Here is a 19,163-nt window from a genome sequence, read left to right on the forward strand (position 1 = left end):
AACGGCCACACTCACACTGCCTCTGTACTTTCACTACGGACGCCCGATGCGAGCGCCCCCACTCAATCCTGTAGAAACCTTTCCAAATACAGTGAACGCATTTCCGCTCTGTGTGCCTTTTTCAGCTTCTGATTGCTTAATTAGCGATGGCTTCTGCTCAGATGTCTCCGACACCTAAGTTGAGTACCCCAATTTGTATTTTTCAATATATTATGAAATTGGAGTTCCTTTTATAGACCCGTGAGCCCGTACAAAGTATTGCAGGAACACGGCGTCACCGCCATCTTGGATGCCACGAACGGGAACGTGTGGGTTTGGGTACCAGTTTTATTAATTAATAACAAGTTTTTGTTATGAGTACCCTTTTTCCCGTGTTTCTTACACTATATATATACTGTAGTACATGTCACTAGAATAACATTCGCGCCTGCGTCATAATTAGCAGTTTCTATAATCTGAATTAAGACGTAATTCATGGGAAGGACATTTAACTTTCTTCCCCCACCTAAGTGGAGCGTACGTAATCTTGACATGTTCTTATAGTAACTATATTATGTTTATTTACAATTAAGCAGGCTGTATTGCCTGCAACGAGAAGAGAGAGTGGGAGAGATACAAGGCTTCTATTAACATTATGGTTTTTCGTCGTTACAGCGTAGCCTGTAGCTCTTGACGAGAGAGAGAGGGAGAGACTAGGTACCTCCTCCCTCTCTCTCTCTCTCATTTCTTTTCATGTTAGCCTTCTCGCCCTCTCTCCCTCTTTCTTTTTTTTCTCCTTATAAATATATTTATAACATGTACTAGTATTTTACAAATAGATTAAAATATACTAGTACAAGCAGTCCCTGGGTTACGACGGGGGTTCCGTTCTTAAGACCCGAAAATCATCTTAAGCCAGAACGACATTGTTGAAAACATGTCCACAGGGAAAATTTCACTAATTTGCAATTTTTCTTAGGGCCGTATCTCTAAAATTATCACTAATTTACTTTTTTCACGTGCAACACTGTGTATTCACAAATTACTGTATATTTTCATTAAAATACAAGACCTTACAGACCTTACAGACCTTACATCTTGTTCGGGGTTGCCCCAGGTCCCTCAGTGTGAGGCACCTCTAATGTCTACAGAGAGTTGCTAGTTACATCTTCCGGTATATTTTGCATCTTCCAATCTTGGATGGTCTGGGATGCAGTTTAGATATTTGTCGAGCTTATTCTTAAACACATCTACGCTCACTCCTGATATATTCCTCAGATGAGCTGGCAACGCATTGAATAGACGCTGCATTATCGATGCTGGTGCGTAGTGGATTAATGTCCTGTGTGCTTTCCTTATTTTTCCTGGTATAGTTTTGGGCACTATTAATCTACCTCTTGCTTGCTCTTTCTGATATTTTTAGTTATATGATATTTTCTGCTATTCCTTCTATCTGTTTCCATGCCTGAATTATCATGTAGCGTTCTCTTCTCCTTTCTAGACTATATAATTTTAAGAATTGTAGTCTTTCCCAGTAGTCTAGGTCCTTAACTTCTTCTATTCTAGCTGTAAAGGACCTTTGTACACTCTCTATTTGTGCAATCCTTTTGATAGTGTGGGTACCATATCATATTGCAATATTCAAGTGGACTACGAACATATGTTTTATAAAGCATAATCATGTGTTCAGCTTTCTTGTTTTGAAGTGCCGTAACAACATTCCCATTTTTGCTTTACATTTTGCCAACAGAGTTGCTATTTGATCATTTGCATAACATGTTCCTATTCATCATCACACCAAGGTCTTTAACTGCTTCCTTATTTGTGATGGTCTCATTATTAGGTCCCTTATATGCATATAGCTTTCTTTCTCTGTCTCCATAATTTATTGATTCAAATTTATCAGAGTTAAATACCATCCTATTTACCTCTGCCCAATCATATACTTTGTTAAAGTCTCTTTGTAGAGCGTTCCTATCTTCATCACAAGTAATTTCTCTCTTACTTATTCTTGTGTCATCTGCGAAAACTACTCACTACCGAATCCTTCCACATTATTGTCTATGTCTTCAATCATAATAACAAACAGTATTGCAGCTAACACCAGTACCTTGCGGCACACCGGATATTACCTTGACTTCATCCGATTTCTCGTCGTTTGCAATAACTATCTGTTTTCTGTTGTGTAAAAATTCTTTTAACCATCTTCCTACTTTATCCACGATATTGTGTTTTCTAATTTTCTTCGCTAATAATTATGGTCTACTTTATCAAAAGCTTTTGCAAAGTCTAAATAAACCAATCTGTTTCATTTCCGCTTTTCATATTTTTGAATATGTTTCTCACGGTGGACTAACAGTTGGGTTTGTGTACTTTTTCCGGGTACGAAACCATGTTGTCCTTTATTAAACAAATTATTTTTTATTAAATGTTTCATAATATTTTTCTTCATTACCCTTTCATACACTTTCATAATATGTGATGTTAGACTCACAGGCCTATAATTACTGCCTCTAGTCTTGATCCACTTTTGAAAGTAGGGGTAATATATGCTAATTTGCTCATCATACATCTTGCCTGTATCTACACTTTGTCTTAATAATATTGCAAGTGGCTTTGCGATAGAATGAACTACTTTCTTTAACAAAATAGCAGGGAATTCCATCAGGCCCTGCAGCAGCTCCATTTTAATTTCATTAATAGCCTGCACAATATCAGCTTCATTAATATCTATGTCAGCTAAATATTCACTATTTTCATCCAGAGAGAGAAGAGAGAGAGAGAGAGAGAGAGAGCATTACAACTTGTAGCACCAGCACGGTATAAAGGAGGTTTATATTTGTTTAAATAAACTGACATTATCAATAAACATTTTACATACTAGTACCATAAAAATTCTTTCATTCGGTACGTAAAAGAGAGAGAGAGAGAGAGAGAGAGAGAGAGAGAGAGAGACGAGAGAAGGGAGAGAGAGAAGAGAGAGAGAGAGAGAGAGTGTTTATCTCTCTCGTGTTCTCTCAAAAAATACTTATAACGCTTCTAGCGAAAGAGAGGGAGAGAGTTACACTATGACACATTATTATCTTGTGGTGGCAAAAAGAGAGAGAGAGAGAGTTAACCTTAATTAAAAGTGACATGGATAGATTAGTATTGTATTTCTTTAAAATACTATCACATATGAACGTTGTAATTACACTTATTATTATTATTATTTGAAAGTATTACAAAATTTGTACAAAGTACATTAAAAAATCTGAGTCTCAGTAAACAAGTACATAAAAAATCTCGAGTTCTTCAGTAAATGAGAGAGAGAGGAGATAGAGAAAGAGAGGGGGGGGGAGGGGGGGGGGGGGGGGAATTTCTGAGCACTTCCCCCTCCTGGCTGTCACAGAACTGATATATCTGACAGTTTTAGTACCTGGAGTTAGAAAAAGGTTACTGAGAGAAGACTGGGATTTCCTTCATTCTTCCATTATTTTATAAATATATAAGCTAAAAATCTTACTAATTCACTATGGTATTTTCTTTAATGAATTGATATTATTGCTGTATAAATTAATATTAATATTTGAAAATAGTAAATCATTTATTTATCATACAAAAAACATACATCTTTGTAGTAGAGAGAGAGAGAGAGAGAGAGAGAGAGAGAGAGACGAGAGAGAGAGAGAGAGAGAGAGAGAGAGAGAAATTATCATTTTTATTATGTGATATCATTTCAACTTATTACACTTACTAATACAGTATTAATCAAAATTAATATTTGAAAATTAGTAGATCATTTTTGTATTATAAAAATGACAATTTGTCCAAAATTGCATTTTTCCTAACTATACAAACCTGAGGTCCTTTTACAATAGGAAGGTACTAGCGGCAGCTGGATAGGTCGTAAGCTTTCGAACAAGGGGTTCGGTAGGTATTAACTGCTTGTCCGACAGGCGCGCGCGCGCGCGACTGGGAGGTAAACAAATCACTTTTGCTTTTGGCCCAAGCAAAAACTGCAGAGTGAGGGGGTGGCATGAGGTGGGACTATGTGTAAAAAGGACCTCAGGTTTGTATAGTTAGGAAAAAATGCAATTTTGGACAAATTGTCATTTGTTCCGACACGGCATACAAACCTTCGGTCCTTTTACAATAGGAAGACTCACTTCTTGGTGGGAGGAATCTGAGTCTTTTGTGAACAGACTGGTGTTCGCCCAACCTTGGAATGCCTCCCTGGTCGTAAGAGCGAGGGAGGGATACCAAGCCTCTGTCCGATTGATCGGGGGTGTGCACCGCAGGATCAATGGTCAGACCTCTGGACCAAGTACTAAGAGAGAGGCAAGCGTATCTCTTCGTACCAGCAAACAAGAAACAAGTTCCTATTTGCAAGAGGCAACATAAAGTTATGGTTTGTCTCTTGTTGGCATCCACTTCCCCCCCCTTGTAGGAGGAAGTGTGGATATTCGCTCCCATCCCTAGTGAAAGGGATAGGATGGGGCTCTGTCGAGTAGCTCACCGGCATCTCGTCCTTATCCAGCAAGGTGATGACTGTATCCCCTACCACAGGTAGAGGGGGAGAAAAAGGATAGGAAGAGAAGCCAGTCACTCTCTCATTACTTATCTATTCTTACAGTCACACCAGGACTCGATGCTGTTCAGCCTGCTAGGGTCTGGGTTAGCTACACAACGTGTTGAGCAGCCACCACGGGTCCTAAGGAAAACGATCCAAGGACCTGTGGGCAATATCCAAAAGGTAGAAGGATGGTGCCAGTGGTCTGGTTGTACCAGACCCCTCCCTGCCTTCAGTACCTGCGCCACGGAGAAGTTCTTGTGTAACTCGAGGGAGTGTACTTCCAGGTCATCTTGGTGCTGACGAAGAGTCTTCAACACTCAGCCTGGGATGTCGAGTTTCTTCAGAAAGCGCGGTCGCGCTTTCACAGGACGAAAGCAGCATCTCCTTCGCATCGAAGGCGGTGAAGTCCATTATAGGGAGGGGATTGTGAAGGACTCTAACCGATCGTCAGGAACCGAAGGGTTCTGAGTCTTCGCTACGAATTCGGTACGAAATCGAGCGTCACGAATCCCCATCCCCTGGATGCTTGACTTCGCAGGAAAAGTCATGCAATTACCTCAGAGGAAAAGAAGGGAATGGTCGTATGACCTATCCCTCTTCTCGACTTCGGTGATGTCCTGTACCCATACTGGTCTATCCGTCTGCAGCGAAGTTCTTCTTCTCGGTAGTGGATAGGACACCGACACTCAATGGTGGGTGTCGATGGTATGGGTACTGTGACAAGCCGTTAGGACGAAGAAAAGACTGTTATGGAACAACCGAACTAAGTCCACAGCGAAGTTCGTAACTGACTTGGGCGCTCTGACAGCTGCCAACTGACTGCGTTCGGTAGGAGGCAAGTTGTCCAAGCACCCGAGCAAGTCACGTGACCTTCGCCTTAAAAGGGTTGGGTTATGCCAAGAGACTAAACAAATAATTTGTTCGTCACCGATGCCAGAAGGCGGAGGTGATGACTCTTAAGGCATGTGCCCAACAGGCGAAAGTTAATTGCCTTCTAGAGACCGAGGTCACTGATGGCAAGATATCTCAATAGTATAGTTGATTCTCGGCTAAGGAGAAACAACACTATGTGTCGTTGAAGACGAAGGTGATACAGAAAATGCAACCTACGTCTTCACAGCTGAACCGAGAGAAGGAGGATTCTCAAGATTCTGAACCTGTGCTACAAACACTGAGAACGCTAACCGCTATTCATTGCTGTCCGGTGAGGATCGTAGTTAAAATGAAAGCGGAGCGCTTTTCAGTAATGAAGACACAGGGGAATACTGCCTGAAGAACTGCTTCTCATGGGCTGAACATTTGGAAGTAGAGCTGTCAGGTCGGAGAGTAGGCGATGTCTTCTGACACATCTGTTAATTCGTCGAGCAATGAATAATTGCACACCTACGAATACGAGATATTTGAAGACAAACTCAGATGTCTGCAAAAATCATTCGCATTGTCGCGGTGCGATGCAGCGGGTGACTAGTACAGACTTCGTTACCATGCGGTAAACAGAAAGATGAAAGAGTCCAAGAGATATCTCTGTTGAAAATTCTCGCAATGTCGAAGGCGATGAAATCGAGCGTCACAGCAGTAGATGGTCCTTCATTATTGCGAGAATCCCCGTTAATCAGAGACCTAAGTCCATGATTGTTGGGCAGAGATACGGTTCGGTAGTCAATCAAACCAGGGGAGAGAGAGACGTAACCGACCGTGCATCTCGGAGACCTAGCTGATACTGAGCCGCTATCAGGCAGTCCAATACGCAGTAGCTCTCGGTGACTCGTCATCCTGAGTTGCCAGGTAATCCATTATTCCACGAAGGAATGCGTTCGGCTAGAACCATCGAGCATAAAGAATACGCTCGAGCAATTATATTTAAACGAAACGGATTTCGGTAAATACAAAAGCTGATTTGGTGTTGTCATGACAATACCAAGTATCTAAAATCGAAACTGATAACTGCTGGGAGGTTGCAGGCAACCCCGAGTTGCAGTTCAATTATGATACAATTCGTCTCGGTCACAAACCGTAGAGGTTTAACTACGGTATGCGCCTACCCCCCAGACAATTCAACTGTTAAAAGAATCATGTCGCGAGGGTAATATACGTAGTATATTTGTAGTTCTGTACAACGACCTCCATCCTAAATTCTTTTCCCCTCGAGGAATGAGAATAAGGATTGTGGAGATCGACCGCCTTCGTTCTCTAGTCAAGAGAGTGAAGGAGAAGTCTTTCCCAAAGGAAAGCTTCAATGGTGAACAGAATACCGAAGACGATAGTTCAAGCCAAACTGGAAGTCCCGTCCGTTCTTCTCTATTCCAGGTTAATCGCCTACTGTGAGATCTCTCTCTCAGCAGCAGTCTTCTTCCAAATGCTAGAAATTACAGGAATTCGAGCATAAGCGAGGTTCCCGATTATCGTGTAACAATTATCGGGGATTCTCGCTCACTTTGGACCGTGGTCTCGCCTAAGTGTTTGGAGATCGTAAAAAACTCGAACACTCTGAGTGCGCTAGAAATTCCGTAGAATTCTAAGCACTCTGCGAAACCCCCACCGAATTCGTCAAACAATATCGGCTGGTGGTCCTCTCGATTCCCGTAGAAATCGAGAAAGGGGCAGGATCCCTCCTCAACGACCGGGGCTTACGTCAGGTAGGACCCGAAGGTCCCCCCTGGTAGCGCACCCTAACGTGGGATCTTACAGAGAAATCTCTGTAGGATCCCTCCCCTTTCCCTCGTAGCCGTAAGGAGAGAAGGAATGTGGGAGGAATGGATACTGGCTCGCCTTCCCAGCGGAACTAGCAGTTGGAGAAGAAAAGGAGCAGCCATCGCCTTACGGCGATGGCCTCTCAGAGCCTGGGAAAACGTATCGTCAGGAGAAAACGTTTTCCCAGGGAGAGGGTTACGAACTCAACTGTAGGTAAGGGTCTGCCGCCACTGTGAACGTCGTCTGGGTGGGGCTGATCGACACCTGACAGGAGAGAGCCGATCCCGTCCTCCGACTCATTCCAGTCCTCGTCGAGGTCGAAACCTCTCAGGAGGACCGAAGGGGTATTCAAATACGGTGTCCGAAGACACGTAAAAACGCCTCTGTCGCAGTAGAGGAGGTGGAAGTAGCTTGTTCGACCGGCCAGAACTGAGAGAGCCTTCTTGTCCGGAGACGAGAGACTACCTGGTTCAACACAGTCGGCATGCTCCGATCGCGGCAGACCCACCGTCGATTTGGGTTCCCTCTCGGGCCCCAAAACGACTCGAGCCGAGACGCGGCTCTGCTGGTGGTAGCGGCGATCCTTCCCCGAGGTCGTTGTGCTGACGAATCAGCACCATAACCTCGGCAAAGTTCCTCTGGATCTCGGAAGTCACAGCATCTTGCAGAGTAGGACCGTTAAGCCTTCGAAGAACAAGAGCATATTCCGAGAACCTTCCTCCTAAGAAGGGGGAACAGCGACAGCCCTCTCGGTCTTCTCCATCCACTTGCGCATACGTCCTGGCCGGTCCAAGAACCGTGCCTGGCACGTAGGGCGTCGTGGTGGGATCATGAGGGGCGCACCCCTCACGATCGCTCCTCAATACCTCGCTCCTCCCGGTGTAACCCGAGGAGGTTGAAGGTACGGGAGAGGCAGACCTGACGCTCCCTCCTCGCTCGCTGGCAGAACCAGCAGGCTTGGAGGGCTGCAGGCGATCGTCAACCCGCGGTGGCGATCGAGCTGCAGGCCTGGTCGAACCGTCTCGCTGTGGAGAACGGCTGGACTGAGCACAGCGGCCCCGATCTCGAGTGTCAGAAGAGCTGGTGCTGGTTGCCGTACCCTATCGCTCTCTGTGAGAGCGACGGTCAGGCGACCTGCAGGCTCCACTGTCACAGTGAGACCGGTGCTTGTCCTCACGGCACGTCACGTCGCTGGTTCCAGCCGTGGCTGGCACCGGCGAACGGGGGGACCTCTTCCCAGCCTCAGCCCGTGGCCGGTCGTGGACCGTCACGTCCCGGGTAGCCAGCTGGATCGCAGCGAGAGCGAGAGCTGGTCTGGTGAGAGTCGCGTGAGCGGCTGTCACCAGTCTTCCGCCCCGTGCCGTGAACCTGACGCTGAGCGGGCTCAGAGGTCTGGTTCCTGGCTGCACGGTCGCTGGTAGGCGACCGTACACTCGGTACCTCCCGCGAACGAGAGGCCGAGACGGACCCTGATGCAGTAGCAGAACCACTGACACCAGGCGAGGAAGTACCGGTGTTAGCCGGTACCCCTCTGGTCCCCGTAGTCTTCTTCCTTGCGGAAGAAGAGACGGGCCCCGCTCCCGAAGGAGCAGGAGGACCAGCGGAAGAAACCCTCCCGTCCCACCGAGGTGAGACGGGTCCCGAGAAGCTCCCGAGGGAGACTTCTTAGGAGGGAGGAGGCAACCTTCTTCTTCCTCGGCTGTGAAGCCTTAGAAGTCGAAGGGGAAGAGGCGGCAGCCGACGACGATGAAGAAGATGAAGACGACGACACCTTCCTCCTCTTCTTCGTCAGCTTCCTCAGGATAGATGTAAGATCTGCTATCCAGGGCGGAGCCGGGGCTGCTGTAGCCGAAGCCACAGGGCCCGGACGCACCTGTACAGACAGACCAAAGTCTGGGGTAGTACCACCACGAACAGGGACGACGTCAGCAGGTATGGGCATCTCAGGAACAGGAGGCACAGCCAGCACAGCATCGGTAGGGACAGCCAGCGCAGCAACGGCAGGGACAGCCAGCGCAGCAACGGCAGGGACAGCCAGCGCAGCAACTGCATGGACAGTCAGCCCAGAATCGGCAGGTACGGCAGGCAGCACCGGAAACACAGGAAGTGGCGCAGCAGCCAGCAACATCCTGGTACCGGCGGCAGGTCCAGGGGCGAGCTCTAGGGCAGCGGAAGTGTGGTCGCGGCAGCGCGGCAACCACGAGCGGCGGCGGCACGCCCCCCTCTCGGTACGGCGAACGGCACTTCACAGCGGCTGTAGGCAAGACTGTTACCACGTGAGGCGAGTGCACCAGGTGAGGAGGGACGTCGTCACCTGGATCGTGGTCACCATTCCATGGGTGACCGCAGTAGGCCCAGACATAGAACCGCAGCCCCTGGACACTAGCACGCCCTGCAAATGGAAGGACACCCATACCTCACCAAGGTCCACCCTCGTGGCAGTATCACCTGCGGAAATAACAGTAGTAGTGATTAGTGGGGGGGGGAAGTCCCCTCGCGCGGGGGGGTGAGCCCCACACCGAACGAGTGGAAGACCCCGAATACAATTGTACATCGGGCACCGAGCGCCCTCCCCCGCGCTCGACGGATCGGGCGAGGAGAAGAACCCAGATAACCTCCCCCCCTTCGGGGAAGGGCCATCTGTGGGAGCTGAGCGGGGGGGGGGGATTCTCGTTCCCCACCCCCGCACAGCACCCATGTACCCAACAATAATAATAAGAGCCCGAGAGCAATCGTGCCCTCGGCCCGAATGCAAGGGCATAAGGATCAATTCCCTGACTGAGCGGAACTTGAACCAAATAAATATTGATGCAATCAATAATAAAATGAATAAAATGAAAAAGAATCTTGCATTACGATTCACTTCACAATGAATAAGGGCTCGGATCGAGCGCATTTGCGCCCTCGGTACCGAGCGCAAGGGTAAAAGGATCCATTCCCGATTATGAACGGAAACCTTGATCCATAATGAATTGATGCAATCAAAAAATATATATGAAAATGAAAAAGAATACTGCGCTTGCGATTTCACTTCATACAAAATAAAAAGGGGAAGGATCAATTCCCGGGAAATAGCGGAAACATTGATCCAAGTAAATAATGCAATCTCAATAAAATATGAAAATGAAAAAGAACTGCACTTGCGATTTCACTTCATTCAAATAAAAAGGGGAAAGGATCAATTTCCGGGTAAGAGCGGAAACTGATCCAAAATGAGTATTGCTACAATCAAAATAAATATATGAAAATGAAAAAGAATACTGTACTTGCGATTCCACTTCCATACAGAATAAGTTTCCGTGCCGAGCGCATTCGCTCGGCAACGAGCATACAGGTCAAAAAAAAATAAATGAAAAGGGCACTTACTTACGATTTTCATCTACACATTTTCAACCAAAATATAAGCTCGGAGCGAGCGCTCTCCCGCCCTCGGCACCGAGCATACACAATACAAGGATCATTTCTGGGAAAAATGAATTCCCGCACTTACGCCCTTCAGTCCCGGCACTCGGATCGGAGGGCGTGGAGAAACCAAGATCCTTTAATTCACAATTGAATTCAATGGAAATAAAGATGAAATGATTGTACTTACAATTCAGTTTCACTAGATAAATAGAAAAAGAAAAACACAACCATGCGAAAGCAACGACGATGAAGCGGGCAGAGAGCGATGATACACGTCTACACGCCAGCAGGCCGAAAGCAAAAGTGATTTGTTTACCTCCCAGTCGCGCGCCTGTCGGACAAGCAGTTAACTACCGAACCCCTTGTTCGAAAGCTTACGACCTATCCAGCTGCCACTAGTACCTTCCTATTGTAAAAGGACCGAAGGTTTGTATGCCGTGTCGGAACAAATGTATTTAGTCATGAAAATAAACATCAAAATGCACTAATTAGTGATTATTTTCGTCGGAAAATACAAAGAGAGAGAGAGAGAAGAGAGAGAGAGAGAGAGAGAGAAGAGAAGAGGAGAGGAGGAGCGAGAGAGAGAGAGAGAGGGAGATGAGAGAGAGAGAGAGAGAGAGAGAGAGAAAACTATGGTTTTTATATCCAAATCTAAGTAGAGTATAAATGGATTCTTTAAGTGAAACAATGTTTCAATGATATTTTGCTGTTTTGTATTAAAGGATATGTATACTGTTTGAGAATGCGTTCCTTATCCTTGACTATGGTTACCATACAGTTTAATAGCGTAAATTAATTTATGCGCCCTCCGCTCAGAAACTAGTTCTGCGTATGAGGTCTCCTTAAAAAGCATAAAAAACAGTCGTAACCTTGGAATTTGCGTTGTAATCTAACCAGAAACTTAGTTTTGTTAATTATGTATACTGGAAACAAGCAATGATTTTTTCATTATTTGCACTTTTGAACTATTATAAACTGCGCACCCCTAGCTAGTGTATTCATTCGCTCGGAAACTAGTTCCGCATATGAGGCGTCACTAAGAAAATTTTAAAAATACAACATAAAAAGTGTCGAAAATCGTCATAACCTCAAAATTTTTGTTGTAATCTAACCAAAAACTTATTTTTATTCATAGACTGTGCTAAACTATAAAGGATTCTTATCATAGTATGCATTTTTTAAAAGCGTCGTTATCTCGGAGCGTCGGAAGCGTCAGCGTCGTAACCTCGGAACGTCGTAAGCCGGAGCCGTCGTAACCCGGGGACTGCCTGTATTAATTCACTGTAGAGGCTGAAGAGTTGCTATTATAATCTGACCGTGAGTAGTCACTAGTACTCCTATTTAATTTCTAAATTATAAAAAAGCTCCTGAAGGGAATCGCCCAGTTTCCGACTTTTTTAACGACAGGTTGTTGATATATAGGGGGTTTGTTAAAGGATATTGTGTGGAACTTCTGGAGAAAAAATTTTTGTTCAGTGACCTTAGGTTTTGTGACGCCAGAGCATTTTTCGGCCAAAAATGGCCATTTTCAAAATGCATCTCCTCCTTTGCTTTTTGGTTTTAAGGGATGAGATTTGAACCACATACGTATAAAACACATATGGACCTTCGATACAAAGCCAGGGATTTTTTATTTTTCAATTATTTTTAGAGATATGAATTTCTTTTTTTTTAATGAAATTTTCCCCGGAAAAATTTCAGGAAAAAATTGCCAAAAATCAGAAACTCAAAATATTAAAAATGCCAGGCTTTTTTTAAATCTACCCTGTTTCCCCATATTATATATGAAATTTCATTTAGATTGGTCCAATACTAAGGGAGGAGATACATTTTGAAGGTGAAAAACTTACGTTTTGAGAAACGGGCCTTCAAAGTTTTAGGTAGATAAAAAAAGGTAAAAGACTGTGTTACCATTAATTTTATGGTTTTAGTTTTTATTTTTGAGTATTAATGCAAAATTATTATGAATAGGAATATTAATTAATTGATTATCTTTGTGCTCCAGCAAACTTAGTCTTGTGTGCTCTGTTCCAAATTTTTGAATGAAAACTTTCATTCGTGTTTTGTGTAAGACCGCGAACGCAGCGTTCAAGCAATTCTTTCTCAGACAGTGCTTCATACACAGCCTTTATTTTCCTTTCACTCTCAGCATCTAAATTGATAACTGTTGAAGATCTCCTGAACTCTATTTTCTCTCTTCCTTTACCCATTGCTATGCTGCGCTGAAAATAGCACCAAGAATCTTCCCCTTTTGGACAGAGTCCATGACGTTGATTTTCTTTGGAACTGAATATATGGTTGAATGATGCCATTATATCCTTCTTCATATCAATCCATGATTTACCAATATTACGGTGGATTGCCCTGCCATAATAATTAGTCATTATGCCAATGTTTGTATCTGACAATTTATTCTTTCCACTTAGAGCACTAAATTTTCTTCTTTTTCCAGTTCCTGTTACTCTCTCTTCTTTTTCATCTTCTCTTAGTCTCTTCATTCTGTTAGTCATTCTTTTCTTTACATGGTTGATGCATTCTACTTTCGCCACTTTTAAATTTTCATACGGTCCATTTCCCCCGTTCATTGCTAAAACACTACGTATTATAAGCGCTGGAATCTCCGTCTCCAACAAAGGTGGCGTAGCGGAATCTCAAATCTTGCGACCTTGAAAACATCCTTATGGCGCCTTCTGTTTCCATCCCTCCTGATGTACCTTCATAGTTTATATTACAATCTTCACCATGAAGGGTTCTCCACACGTTGAAATCTTCTTCTGTTATTTTCATTTCTTTTACTTCAGTCGTTTTAGCGGTACATGCTTTGCAAACTTTGTTCATCACTTCAAAGTCTATCACATGTCCTGTGCACACTTCTATTATGACTCCCGTACCTACATTAGAAACATGGCCTCTTTTCATCCATGTCCCATCGTAGGATACTTCAATATTGAGTATTCCATTTTCATCGGGCACAATTCCCATATATTTCCTGTAGTATGTTCTTATATTTTCAAAGATTTACTCTTGTTTCATCTGAAAATATGTATACATTTTATCATGAAGATATCTAAGATGGCGTGAATACTTGCTATTTCTCATTGGTTTTATACCAAGCGTTCCTTGTAATCTCTTCAGTCCCGCGAATCCATAATCTTCCAACAAAGAATGATAGATTACTGCCACATTGGTTTTGTAAATTGGAGCCTTCCTTCCTTCTGTAGAAATTGGTGGGCATTTTGCAGGTTCTGAAATAATTTTCCCTCTGCATTTAGGACATATCTTTTTTACTAGTGTCTCAAATCCATCCCTTGCCAAACGGATCCTCGGAATTACTTTGCATCCACAATTCGGTATTCGTGATTCAAGTAATTTTTCAAGTCTTGCTTCACTTATTATTAACATTTTATTTTCACTATCGTTGATAATATCAGCCTCTGATCTACTGCTTTCTTCTTCTAAAATATCTTTGCCCTTTAGCAGTGATGAACGAATAAAGAGACGATTAGGGGTGGATGTGGTTGGTCTCTGCTGAGCAGAGATCATACCGTGCGCCATTTGCTGCACGGCCTCCCTCTCTCTCGTCGTCGCTTCATTCCCCTCTATGGCACTAGTTTCTTGAATTCTCTGTTCTACTTCTTCAATGGGCATATCCAATTGGCTTTTCTGCATTCTAGAGGCATAAAGTGAAGTCTTGGACCTTTTAGGGATGGTGAAAAACTAAAAACACTGCAGAAAACACAGAGTTCAGTCAAGGCTAGCGAGCGTGAAAAAATGCGACCTTATAATGTGCAAGTTTTGTTGGCCAGTGGCCACGCGCTGAGCCTCATGACTCATGATGCATGGTTTGTCTTGTCTAGGAATAACTAAGAAGGTACCAATTAGGCTATTATTGACATTATATATTTCATTTCAAAGGAAGTTTTCGTAACATATATCACAAAAACTATACCAGACTAAATCATTTGCGCTACTGGTGTTTTGTGGGTATAAAGTTATTGTTACATTTCAGGCCATAACTAGAAAAGTAAGGCGAATTTTAGCATAATACTATGTGGACACATTCTTGAATGCTCTACGAAGCCATAGAATTTTTTTCAGCAAATCAAATATGTTTCATATTTTTTGGGTTTTTTAGGCAGCCGATCCCCTTAATTGAAAGGTAAAAATTCACAATCACTTTGATTCGATTAAATTCGACTTTTAAAAAGAGTATGATTATTGGTCTTTCTTTGTAGCTGAGCTTAAGAAGAAGTTATATAGAGGTATGTATAGCCTATATTGAGTGAAACTCGGTCCTAACGACCACGGTCAAACAACCAGCACTGGTTACCCAAGTAGTTGGTTTGTTATCTTTACAACTCTCTCAGATTACCTCATTGTTGTAGTAAATTCGTTAGTCCATAATGTGAGCCATGTTCTTGCACCATACAAGGTCTGGTTATTACTGACTAGCTCGTTAGGCTATTCCTCTCGTTCGAGCCCCCTTCTGGTCGTAATCTTACCACAGTGAACCATGGTCTCAGTCACTACCATCCTATGAGGTAGCCTAGGTCTCTGATAAGTGACAACCCTGGTCGATGTTCGTACCACAACAGACCATAGGCCATCTCGCATTACCACTCCTGCAGGTGGTAGCCTACACATCGGCTGTTGGGTGGCCACTCTAATCAATGTTAAGACCAATCATGACGAGCCAGGGTTCTCTGTTAACTAATACCCCTACGGGGTAGGTTACATATACAACCAGTTGGCTGGCCACTTATGATCGGGTAGGTAGTCAGACTTCCAACTGACCACTACCAACCCCCCCTACCCCCTCCCCCTCCGCTTATCGGCACGGCTTAGTCGATCCGTTGTAACTCACAGTACTAGCTCTCCTTCTAAGAGATGTCTGTTTGAGTTTCAGACAAGCGGGAGGGCTAGGGTTGGGGAACTGGGTTAGCGGTTAAAGAATACTTAACCCAGCAATAGCCTGCCGGAGCTTCGCCTGCCGGAGCTCCGCCACCGAAGTACATAACTCCGGTGGCTAGTATTCCTACACACATAAGGGGCTTCCGTTGAGTCTCCGTTAGCAGTGGAATAGGAATAGGAGGCTTGTCCTCAACCCATACTTGCCGGAGATAAGCAACGTTGGATGGGGAACCCCTCCTCCTGACTCGCCATCTCCGGCGCTTTCACAGCTAACGGCTAGGCAGAATGTGAGTATATAAATATAGCCTTGGTTGGGTTAATGGTACAGGTATTAGCTCCGGACCCTTGCGGTACCGACAGAGGATGACACCCACATCCACTGCCGGAGTTGCCCGATAAGTCTACGGCTTATCAAGGTCCGTTCTTGGTTTTAGTAGGCGCCTACACTGACATATACCCCTCCGGGACCTGCCGGAGCTATAGAGTCGAGCTCGCCCTCCTCATAGCAAGGCGAATATCAGTTAGTGATCACGGCACCGACCTATAACCTACGAACACGTCCTAGCTCCGGCTAGTAACGATTACTAACGAACTTACAATGAACCTACATACCTTTTATTATGTATTATGCATGTTCTTATCATAAGATTGTGCATGTCTTTAATGAGTATTGTGAACTTATATAGTCTTAAGTTACAATTTCTCCTGGGGAATTGTTGCTCATCAATGATTTCCCTTACAGAAGGTGCGTTGCTTGTCTCCGGGGTGCGCCGCCTCCTTCAGCGATCCGGTGGGACATGAAGTCTGCCGCTCGCATGCAAACTGCTCCATCTCCTTCGTGGCGGAGCAGGGAGAAACGCCCTACATGGTCTGGCACCCGGAGGCGTGCACCCTGTGCTTTGAGCTAGTCATGATCTTTCCCAATGACCAGGTAAGCACTACATAACCTTCTTTCTTCATTGTTTACAAATTGAGTATATACTGCATATTCAATTTCCCATATTTTATGATATTTTATGAAACAAACCGGATATGGTAGGAAGGTTAACTCCCCTTCCTCTCTTACAGACGGATGAGGACAGCCACCAGTTGGCCAAAACGAACCTGAGACAGTGGGTCTCCGGGTATGGGCGGAACGCTCCGTCCGGGCGCCCCTACGTCCTGAACTACAGCCTGGGGACTCGCCTCTTCCCAGGTTTGCCATCAGCTTCGGTCGATGCAGGTCTGGCAGCTCCCCTCATCGACACCATCCGGGCTGCAACAGCCCGGCTGCCGGACGATCGGGACCTAGTGGGAGACGTCGCGGCAATCAACATTCATATGGAACCGATGGCCCTGGATTAGCAGGTAAGTGGTGAGGTAAGCGAGGCAGGTAGCCTCCTCAGTCCCACTCCCTCATACTCTTCCTCTTTCCGGGGCTTTACCAAGTCCACCCCTACTACTTGGGACGGCTCGAGATCTGTCCGTCCCAAGAAAAAGTCCCTTAAGGCAACTAAGTCGTTGCCTAAGATACACAAGGCCAGCTCCGCCAGAGTTGTCTCCGGCCCCTAGGCCATCAACTTCCTCTGCGAAATCACCTGCTGCCAAAGGTTCTCTCTCTTCTAAGGGATCGAGAACAATGTCAGCAAAATCTAAGGTGGCGGAGTCAGGCCTTGACCATGATCTCCTTGCTAACCTTCTGATGTCGAAGGTTAGAGACGCAGTCAACGAAAGATTAGACTCTTTGAGGCAGGCCTCTGTTTCGGAGATCTCCAGCCAGTCAGTATCGGACATAGTGGCTGAGCAGATAAAGCCCATAAAGGAGTTGATGGCGGGTTTGCTCCACTCTGGATCTCCGGCACTAGCCTCGGAAGTTCCAGACACCTGAAAGTTGCCACCATTCCATAAGAACACCCATGGCGGTTCGCCACGCATGCCCCATACGTGGATGGCAAACTCACACTAGAGGGTTGCGGTACCCGACCACTGGAGGACTTGGAATTCTACCCAGAAGGCCTCCAGTTTCCCTTCAAGGGGTTCGCCAGACTAGCGGAGCATGCGCTGGTCAGAGTGGACAAAGTTCCTAAGGAAACGGTGATCTTTCTGAAGGCACAAGCCCAAGCTGTCTGGGCTCGTACTTTGGCTGACTGGGAGTGCGTTAACACCAGGTTAACGCCTCACAAAGGCTCCTTCACCATGTTTGTGACACTGGACGAGGTTCCGTCTCCCTGCACAGACAAGATTGCGAGGTTAACCCTCCAAGCAATCATGGAAGAAAAGCCTCTCCCAATCTTGAAGGAGACAGAAGCTACCTCACTCCTCATACCTGCCAACAGAGACTTCTGGCAAGATGCTCCGGCCACATTTACGGTCGGCAAATTAGATTCGGACTGCGCCTCGACCTTGTTCTCTGATAAGCTCCCCAAGCTGCCGGAGAACATGATAAAATCTGAGTTTGAGGTTAGGACTAGACTGGCTAGATCTATCAACTCCGTTGCCTCAATGGAGCTGGTAGCTTCTATTTACAAAGACGAGCAGCTCTTCCAGGTCTTGAAAAAAAAGTCTATTACAGACTTACCAGTCGGACCTATTCGAATTTGGTGTCGCAAGAAGAGCTTGCAGGAAGTACGTCTTGGTAGAGGCTACTATTAGGCATGAGCCTCATACACTAATTAAAACCTCAATCTGGGGCGAGAACCTCTTCCCTCAAGAAGAGGTAGATAATGTCTTGAGGGAAGCCTCCAGGGCTAATCAAAGTCTCCGTGTCCGATGGGGTCTGCCCTCCAAACGTAAGTTTGAGGCAACCAGAAAACAAGCCAGGTTTAGAAAGAAACAAAGGTACTTTGCGCCATATAAGACTTCTCACCCTCAACAAAAGGCACAGGCAATGCCCCTCGCCCAAATGTCGAAACCTTCGACATTTGGGCAAACTGAATCATGTACTAGTAGCAATATTTACCTTGGCAGCAAAGAAGCACTGGCACCTGTCAGCAACTCATCTGGCAGGAGTCAGGAATGTGATTGCGGATGCTCTCTCCAGGACCACTCCACTGGAGTCAGAATGGTCCCTAGACATGAATTCATTCCAGTGGATTTCCAGTCAAATCCCCGGCCTACAAGTGGATTTATTCGCAACAGAGTCCAACCACAAGCTACCATGCTACGTGGCTCCCAATCTGGACCCTCTAGCCTATGCCAGAGACGCATTAGCCATAAATTGGAACCACTGGCAGAAGATTTACCTGTTCCCTCCAGTGAATCTTCTGATGAAAGTGTTGCACAAGCTACGCTCCTTCACACAAGCTACGCTCCTTCACAGGACAAGTAGCACTAGTGGCTCCCAACTGGCCCAAAAGCAACTGGTTTCCGCTCCTTCTAGAGCTGAAGCTCCATCCCAGACGGATCCCTCGCCCGGAACTGACACAGGTAGTACAAACTCGAACTGTGTCAGCTTCCTCAAGACTTCTCCAAACCCTAACTTTATGGATTTCATGAAGTTTGCGGCTCAAGAGGATGCGAGTATTGATCCATGTAATATCATATTCATAGAATCAGACAAAAGAGATTCAACACTTAGGCAATATGATTCAGCTGTTGAGAAGTTGGCTGAATTTTTAAAACATTCAAGACACCCATAAAATGA

At 45.2% G+C, this 19,163-nt stretch overlaps 1 protein-coding gene across 2 annotated transcripts in view; it reads right to left on the reverse strand.

Moving 5' to 3' along the window:
- Positions 1-19,163, reverse strand: part of LOC135210924 (carboxypeptidase D-like) — a gene marked incomplete at its 3' end in the record, with an annotated part of 572,526 nt that overhangs the window by 344,896 nt on the left and 208,467 nt on the right.

Source organism: Macrobrachium nipponense, chromosome 4, assembly GCF_015104395.2.
Source record: "Macrobrachium nipponense isolate FS-2020 chromosome 4, ASM1510439v2, whole genome shotgun sequence".
NCBI lineage: Eukaryota > Metazoa > Arthropoda > Malacostraca > Decapoda > Palaemonidae > Macrobrachium > Macrobrachium nipponense.